Raw genomic sequence first — 8,828 nt, 5'->3', positions numbered from 1 at the left:
TTATTAAAACATAAAACAACAATAGTGTAATAATTCTATCGTTTATACTAGTTAAAAAAAAAAAAAAATCATATATAATATTTTTTATATTGATACTTATTTTTATTTTTATTTTATTTTTTAAAAAAATTGCATATTAAGTATAAAAAGTATAATAAATTTACATTATAAAAGCCTTTACAATCACCAAAAAATTAATTACCGTATCTATTACGTCATTATGATTATAATGGTAATTTAAAGTAACTCTACAGGTTTTCTAAAAGAGGGAAATTTAAAGTAAAGGCGGGAATTTTTAAATGGTAAAGGGAAATAACCGATTCAACGCTGCGGCGCGGCGTAACAAGCTAACGAACGGACATCAAGTTTAATCCAGTGCTCAGGTGTTTGGTACCCTTGTGAGTGTTATCATTGTGCGAGTTGTTTGTCTATCGCGTGCGTAGTCACATGATCATAATTGTTTTGAAATCTACTCTGCAAGAGATGGTTTATTGAAGATAAGCTTTTTTGTTTATTTATTAATATAACAGTTGGTAAGATGATCTTTATCACTTTTTAGTATTAATTAATTATTATTTTTTTTTATTTTTGTTTATCTGACTTCTTTGGCATCCCTACTTTTCTTGCAAAAAGTTCTATGTACGAATCCCTCGGTAGTGTTTGACATTTTTCATACTAAATTCGTCTTTCATTAATAAATATAATTTGCTGATTAATTTGTAATTATTAAAATAGATTTTAATATTTATTTATTATTTAGTTGGCTAAATTAATTACTTCATATATATATGTGTATTGTATGTATTTTTGATCTGTCTAAAATTTACGTTTTAATAGTACTTTATTAACGTACCAGTATAAAATACCATTATTTTAGTAGGTAGCATGATCTTCTGGTGTGGGTAAGTTAAAAGTATTTAATATCCACGTGCTTAAAGGTTAATATCTATAACAAGAGTGCATATATTTTAATGCTAAGTTATTAGGTACAACCGTTATGTAAAGTTAAACAGTTATTTTAACTTAAGACATTAGACTTAATACATTAGAGTGGTTTGTTACTAATATATTTTAGTAAATTTAAGAGAATTTGTTAGGTTATTCATGTTGTATTTTTACTTATCAGTTTGAAGCTAAATTTGCTTCATAATAATGCTTAAAATTTTTTGGTAATTTTGTTTTATTCCCTGTACATTTTCTTGTTTAATATGTGCTATTTCATTTATTTCTTGTTATATTTTTGCAAAAAACTTTTTCATTTTTTTCACTGTTAAGGTATTATACGTAAAAAATAAACATGTACATTATTACCTAATATTTACTAAATTTTTCTCCTATTTTGGACCAATAATTTGTTTGTCTGATTATTGGCCATTTACCAAGAATACCTATGTTTTTTTTTTAAAGTTGAAAAGAAAGTATTCGTTTTTATAAGATGGGTAAAAAATGTTTCTACTAATTAAAAAGTAACCATTATTATTACAAATATAGAAATGATATTTGAAAAAAATTCTAAAGTTAAAGAGGGAAAAAGTACTGTAACGATCATGTAATACAGACATTTCGGGTAGCTTCTCATAAGACAGTGCAGAGAAGATGAATAACTTTTTTTTACAAGTATTACTGTACATCCTCCTTACAATATTTAATTACATCTTTGTATATAAATATCATTTTATCCGTGACATAATAATGGTTATTTTATTATTACAACATTTTTTTACTTATCTTACCAAAACGAACATATCCATTTTTTTATTTTGTAAATATTTCTGGCTAAATTAACAATTATTTGAAATAAAGCCGATAAATGGAATATTATTATGCTTAAAAGTCCAAATTTGTAATAAATAATAAGAAAAAAATTAGTTATTAGGCAGTTAAAAGTTATATTTTTTATATTCTCTTTTTTTTGACGTTTCACATGGGCGTGAATTTGAGCAAGGTTAAAAAGTAGTGAAAGATTGTGTTATTTTTCGTTAATTTCCTTTATTTTTTTAAAATAAAAACTTTATTGATGGATTAAATAAGTTAATAAACATATTGCAGAATAAAATATGATTTAACGTTTGACTTTTTATTGTTATTATGAAGCTAGTTATTATGTATTAAACTCATCAATTAAGAGTTAATAGTATTAATTTTTAGGCTTTTAAATCTTGGAATTATAATAAAAATATAACTTTTTTGGTTAATTTTATAAAACAAAAATTACTTCGGATGTTGCAAACAAACCTTATTTTGGAGTCTTATTAAAATAGTTAATATGTGTATATGTTCAATAGTTTGATATTTTTTTAAATAATATTTATTGATTTTTTTTTTAAAGAATCGACATTCCATCAATTTAAATTTATTCTGATTAAAGAATTTTCTATTTAAAATTGTTAAAGGTGATATAATAAGCTGTAAAGAAACGTTATGTATAATTTTGTGAAAGATTACAAGCAGATACTAAAATTGTGTGTTGAAATTTATTTTTTTTCATATTAATGAAAATTATAAAGAAATAATTATTTTACAGTAATTTTTAAAATTAATTATTGGTACTAATAATTTGCTGTTTTATATTAATATTAGTAGTAACAATAATAAAAATATTAAAATTCTATCAAAATCGTACCAGACGTTTTTGAAGAAATTTGAGAAAATATTGGTCGTGCTCAGTCATTCAAAACTATCTTGGCTGTTGTAATTTCAGTTAAGACTGATATAATTAAATTCCCTACCATTCCTTAATCTTACAATTATTATAATAGTCAGGCAACCGCCTACAGATACCACATGCAACTTTCTCCGCAAAGGGAATAAATTGGACCCGCTAAAAATAATAATCCATCAGAAGTATTTCTACTAGATCGAAGTAGACGGACTAAAGAGGAATACCGTCAGGAGAAGGGCGCAATTATTTTGCTGTAAAAATAAAATACCATCCAGATAAATAGAAAGACAGGAGCAAGGTACTATTGTCCAGGCTCTGCAATGAATAGGGGGTTAAAATATCACCCGTATTCCAGCATTCCTTTTAATGTTTCTTCCTTATTTTGAAAAACTGCAAAATTAATATAACTTTCTATATTATGATTTACATGCGTGTTTGAGTACTCGCATTTTTTAAAGATAATAACGAAACAGTAATATTGTTAACAGTAATAAATATTATTGATTTGGGTCATAACAGCAGAATATGGATAAAGTATTTAAAAAACTACCTTTTACCGACTTTTTGAAGAAAAGTACGGCATTACTTTCGGTTGCACGGTGGGATTGGGGGTGGGGGGAAATTAATTTTCATTGCGTTTTTAGGTATGAGGAGTACGAAAATACAATTCACTTAAAATGTAATTCTGTTGTATATACCTGTATGTAAGGAAAGTATTATATACACCTCCTTAATATGATTGAATTTACCGCACAAGTTTGATGGGTTGGTAAGTTAGACACCTGATGATGCAGGAGATAAAATGAATAAGAGATTAATAAACATGTGGCATGATAATGAAAGAATAAGAAATTAATAAACATATGGCGTGATAATGACTAATTGAATTATACAAACAAAAAAACATTTGTAGAAGAGGGGAACAACATAATGAGTAAATAGACTTTGAATGTTGTTGTTTGGTTTGCAGATATGTTTTATGATTAATGTAATTAGCAATTGTAGAATTTGTAAATAATTAAAATTTACCTTGGTTTACAGAGAAACACTTCAGTGTTTAATTACTTGTGTTTAACCACAAGAAAAGAATAAAAAATGTATTAAAACTATATATATATATATATATATATATGTATAGTTAAATTTTCATACTGCTTTGGAATTTTTTGGTTCGGTTCACTCATAATCATAATCCAAATAACCAAAATTAAACAAATTATTTAATAAAAAGTAATTTTATTAAATGATAGTTTATATTTTACTAAAATATAAATTATTTACTTTATTTTATGTACGGTCGCCATTTTGAAAATTGAAAACCTTAAATTTTCATATTTATAATGAAATTTTATTAAAATAATACATAAATATATTTCTGAGTTATATATTTGTATCAAATCATAATCGTATGACATTATGATAATTTCGAGATATTTAGTTAATCCAAACTTGGTTCTGAGTTTGTTGATCAAGTTCCCCAAACAACTACGTCTTTAGTTCGGTTATCCAAGTAAGTGTACTTGGAGCATTTACATTTCTGGATCGCTAAGTCATATTGTATGTTATTAATAACAACGAAGTATTTTACAGATGATAATATTGAGAAGCTGTATGTGTTAAAATATAATCGATCAGGCCCAGTCGAAAATGACGTTGCTCTTACAAAGTAGACATTATTTGCTTTGTATGAAAACGAAGTCAAATGTTAATGGATCTATTTTCTTTTTTATGAATGAACTATTTTTTTTCTTATTATTTTGAAAAACTTGTTGATTGGATAATATTTTTTTGTTTATTTTTAAAAATCTGGTATCTAAAGTACTGATTAACATTTATAATAGTAAACAATTAGCATAAAACAATTTATTTTGTTTTTTATACGTACATTGACTTCAGTTGGAATATTTGGTTGTCATTCATTACGTATTGGAAACTTATAATGTTGATTAATTATGTGGTCTACCTTATTATCAAACCAGTTTTAGAACTGGTATAGCCAAATTTTATTTTTAAGAATTTTAGATTGATTTTTAGTTATATTATTGAAAACAATGATGATTTTTTTAAAGAAGCTTTTACATGTATCTTTTGTTTGTTATTATTAATCTTTTTTTAAATTTACATTTGCCTTAAGTTTATAATAATTACTTTTATCTTATTATAATAGCAACTATTGTCTGATATTTTACTTTCTCTTCCGAAGAATAGAACGAGTAGGTTTACATCAAGGTCATCTTTAGTATTCTGTGTTATAGTATACGCAACTAAAACTGGTGCGTATGTTTGAACTATTGTATATTCACTCAAAAGAAATCGTACCAACAAAAATATAAATATTATTGGTATCTGTGATTATTTCTGCTTAAAATCCATAAATTAACTTATTTATAGTGCATAGCTTAAAATACTGGCCTATAAAAATTTTTTAAAATATTTTTTTTTTTTAGCAAAGATTTGTAAGTAAAATTTTGAAATTTCTTGTTTTTGTTTTATAAAATTGTTCTTTATAGCGTCTGAAAGTTTTTATTCAATTTGGTGATATTTAAATCATCTACGGGGCTGTATTTTTTACATTATAAATGCATTTCAAGTTGTAGTGAATATTATACAGAAAGAGTTGCCTCGTTTAAATCTTGTAATGAATATTTCATATCTTTCGCGTCGTTTAAATACTTTAAACAACGTAAATTTGATTATTTTAGTTTAAAAATAAATTAAAATGATTTATGTTTGTAATACAATTTTAAATTATATAAAGTTGTATTTTAAAAGGCGCTACCGAACAACAGTATCTACTGTAAGTACTGGTTCAGCTAAGTGATACTCTTCACAGATTGCAGCCTTGTATAAAAATATACTTTCCTTTATTATCTACTTTTATTTATTTTTTTAAAAATTATTGCATTTGTGTGTATGTATGTATATTTTCTCCCCTTAATTAGATACTAATAAACAATGTTTAACTATCATTAATTTGGTGTATTTTATTAAGTGAATTTAAACAAAAAAATGTGGTATTTTAGGATGCCCTATTTATTCAATTTTTATTTTGTAATTAACATTTAAAAAGCTATTAAATTTTATTTCTTGATGTATAACGAAACATAAATTTACGTTATTTATCTATTATTTTTAATCTATCTACTTTTCTACAGATTAATTATTAGTTATTTTAATAATAAATATATGTAACTAAAAAAAGAATCACATTTTAAAAATTGTAATAAATTTAAAAAAAAATAAATTTCTTACTGATAACATATAAATGTGTATTACATAGTTACTAGCCGGGCCGTCTAGACAGGGGACTCTGCCCCCTAGATCCCCCGGGCCCAGATGAACCCCGGAGGCAACTCAGGGGTTCACCAGGGCCGCAGAGCTGGTTTCGCTTGACGTTCCGGTCTAGCCAAGGGGCTCCGCCCCCTGGAACCCTCCTCAGTGTTCGTTACCTTCGTGTTCTGAGAATAATAGTAATAAATAACAATTAAAATATTCAGGCTTTATAGAAACCTAAAAAAGAAATTAATTTCAAAACTCAGAATAGCAATAACCATCATAATTAAAGTACACAAACCTTTGACGATGAGAAATTCATAACTTATTTCTGTTGCTTTGGAGACAGAAATATAATAATGGAATAAGAGCATTAATCTTCTTTCTCTTTAATGAATATCTTTACTTCACAGCTTCATCCCTAAGGGAGCTAGAGCCTCGGTCTATGGCTTAAAATCTTTTCTGCGGTAACACGAGTGTATCCTGCGAATTTGAAAGGAATCGGTTGGTTGGTTTCGTGCGTGATGCGAGTTTCCCAATAACCGAGATTGTATCTGATACATGCAACAGTTAGCCTTCAACCTACTAACACATTCCCCGTTTCAATCGTAAAATTCGGACGAACGGTTGCGGATTCGCCTTATAGTATATAAGAGCAGTGCATTGCAACCAGCCAAATGGCTGAAACCCAAATGTTATCATGGCCGAAAACAGCGTTGCCCTGAATGATACCCTCATACCTATTACTACAAAAAAAAATCGGCCCCAAAAACTCTCAGATTTCAACTCTGACAACAAGCTCAGGAGTTTTACTATTTAGGTAAATATCGCTGCACTTAAAATGCAGGCTCTTTTAATTAAAATACTGTTAATAGACGTTTTAAAATATTTAAATATGATATTGATTCAAAACGTTTTGTTTTATTTTGAAATTAAACCAAAATGTTATGATTATATGCAAGTGTTGTGGATGCTTAAAAAACAGTAATATTTTGTTAAAACTTTATTTAAATTGCAGGAGAAGTATTGTTTAAAAAATCTACAACATTAAATATCTTTATATATAGATACGTTTTTGTTTCGTAGATGAAATTAGACAAAAAAACTTTCCTTATTAATTGGAATTAAGTTATTTAATTTGCTTTACTCAAAAATACTTGAAGATTATAATAATTTTTTTTTGTCATACGATGGTTTGTTATTTTTTTTTGACCGAGTGAAGTGAAGCCAGTATTACCAAACCTTTATACCACTTTTACCAAATACGGTTTTGCATTTTGTTTATTTGTTTGTGACGTAGTTACGACTAGATACATTTTTCTCTCTTTATGAAAATTTGCAAAAGATTCCTTGCTTTTAAACTGAACGAGATATATATAACAATCTTTCATAAAATGTTCCTCTACAAAATGAGGGATAATACCTTTGTTAGACAGTTGTGATAGCAAGGGGTAGTGAAGCTGGGTAATTAAGCCGAAACATGAAATCATAAAAGACGTTCCAAAGCAGGGGTCCTAATACGGATCCCTGCAGGACACCACCAAAAATCTGGTACCTCTCCGTCCCCTCAATCGTGTTGACCTCTGTCCATCTGTCACTGAGATAACAATTTATTTGATTAATCAAATAGTCACTTATATTCATTTCTCTCAACGCTGCCACTATAGCCGACCACGGAACGGACCCAAATGCGTTCTTTATATCAAGCTGTATCATTAGCGATATCCTTCTCGTCCGCCAAGTGCCCTGTCGGACTTCCGTTGCCCATCTCACCACCCTATTTATTGCGTCTACCGTCGAGCGACCCTTACGGAAACCGTATCGATCACCGTGCAGGCTGTTGTTTCTTTCTAATTCTTCTTGTAGGCTGATTGCCTTTCCACGACTTTGTTGTTTATTAAGCTTATTGAGCGGTAGTCGTTGGTGCCAAGACTAGCGGCTGATTGCCGCGGTACTTGGTGCTTGTTTGGCTCACTCTTCAAAAACGTATTCATATTTCAATACTGTGTGATACTAGGAAGTAGAAATAAGTGCGGATCTGCAAAGTTATAAAATTACTACTTTATGATACGTTTGAAAATTTTCTCCTCTATCTTGGATCCACATAGAATTAAATATATAAATATATATTTTTTTAAATAGGAAGATATTTAAAAAAATATTTTTATTCTATGTAAAACACATAGCGATTTTAATAGGAAAATAGAAATCAACGGGGTGATCTACTACTAGTGAACTCGTCATCGCCAATCAGCTGATTTCGAAGTCGAGAGTTCTAAGGCTCATATCCTAGTAAAGGCTTTATAGAGATTTGAACTCTATATCGAGGATACCGGTGTTCTTTGGTGGTTGGGTTTTCAATTAACTATACATCTCAAGAATGGTCGACTGAGACTGTGTACAAGACTACACTACAATTGAAAACCCAACCACCAAAGAACACCGGTATCCTCGATATAGAGTTCAAATCTCTATAAAGGTAACTGCCTTTACTAGGATATGAGCCTTAGAACTCTCGACTTCGAAATCAGCTGTGTTTTATAAATCGTGTTTTATAACGATTGGTTAAGCCGTTCTTCAATTACTTTCAATTTAAACTTTATAACAGGCAATATAAGCTCAATTGAGTTTATGTTGGCTTTGTATTTCTGTATTTTTCTTACGCGCGTATGCAGTGAGTCACAGTAGTGAGTGAGTTTCAACTTGATGCTTATGTATAGGGCCTACTCGTTAATCGAACGCACGTAGTGGGTTATACTAAAAATCATTGAGTTCTGACAACGACTTAGTGAGGTGGTCGGAAACGAAAAGCAGATGTTCTTTCTTAGAACTGTGCAAGTTTTTTTTTTGTTTATGGATGTTTATTTGATTTTAGTTTTGTATATATTTTCGT

At 28.4% G+C, this 8,828-nt stretch overlaps 1 protein-coding gene across 1 annotated transcript in view; it reads left to right on the top strand.

Moving 5' to 3' along the window:
- Positions 1–358: 358 nt before the first annotated feature.
- LOC142329724 (aminopeptidase N-like) overlaps positions 359–8,828 on the top strand; it is a 340,765-nt gene continuing 332,295 nt past the window's right edge. Inside the window, exon 1 of the mRNA XM_075374459.1 lies at positions 359–533. The gene's annotated coding sequence lies outside the window, so the exon portion shown is untranslated. The remainder of the gene's footprint in view (positions 534–8,828) is intronic.

Source organism: Lycorma delicatula, chromosome 9, assembly GCF_047948215.1.
Source record: "Lycorma delicatula isolate Av1 chromosome 9, ASM4794821v1, whole genome shotgun sequence".
NCBI classification, from domain to species: domain Eukaryota; kingdom Metazoa; phylum Arthropoda; class Insecta; order Hemiptera; family Fulgoridae; genus Lycorma; species Lycorma delicatula.
Note: the sequence above shows the minus strand (reverse complement) of the source record. Positions and strands in the feature narration are given on the sequence as shown.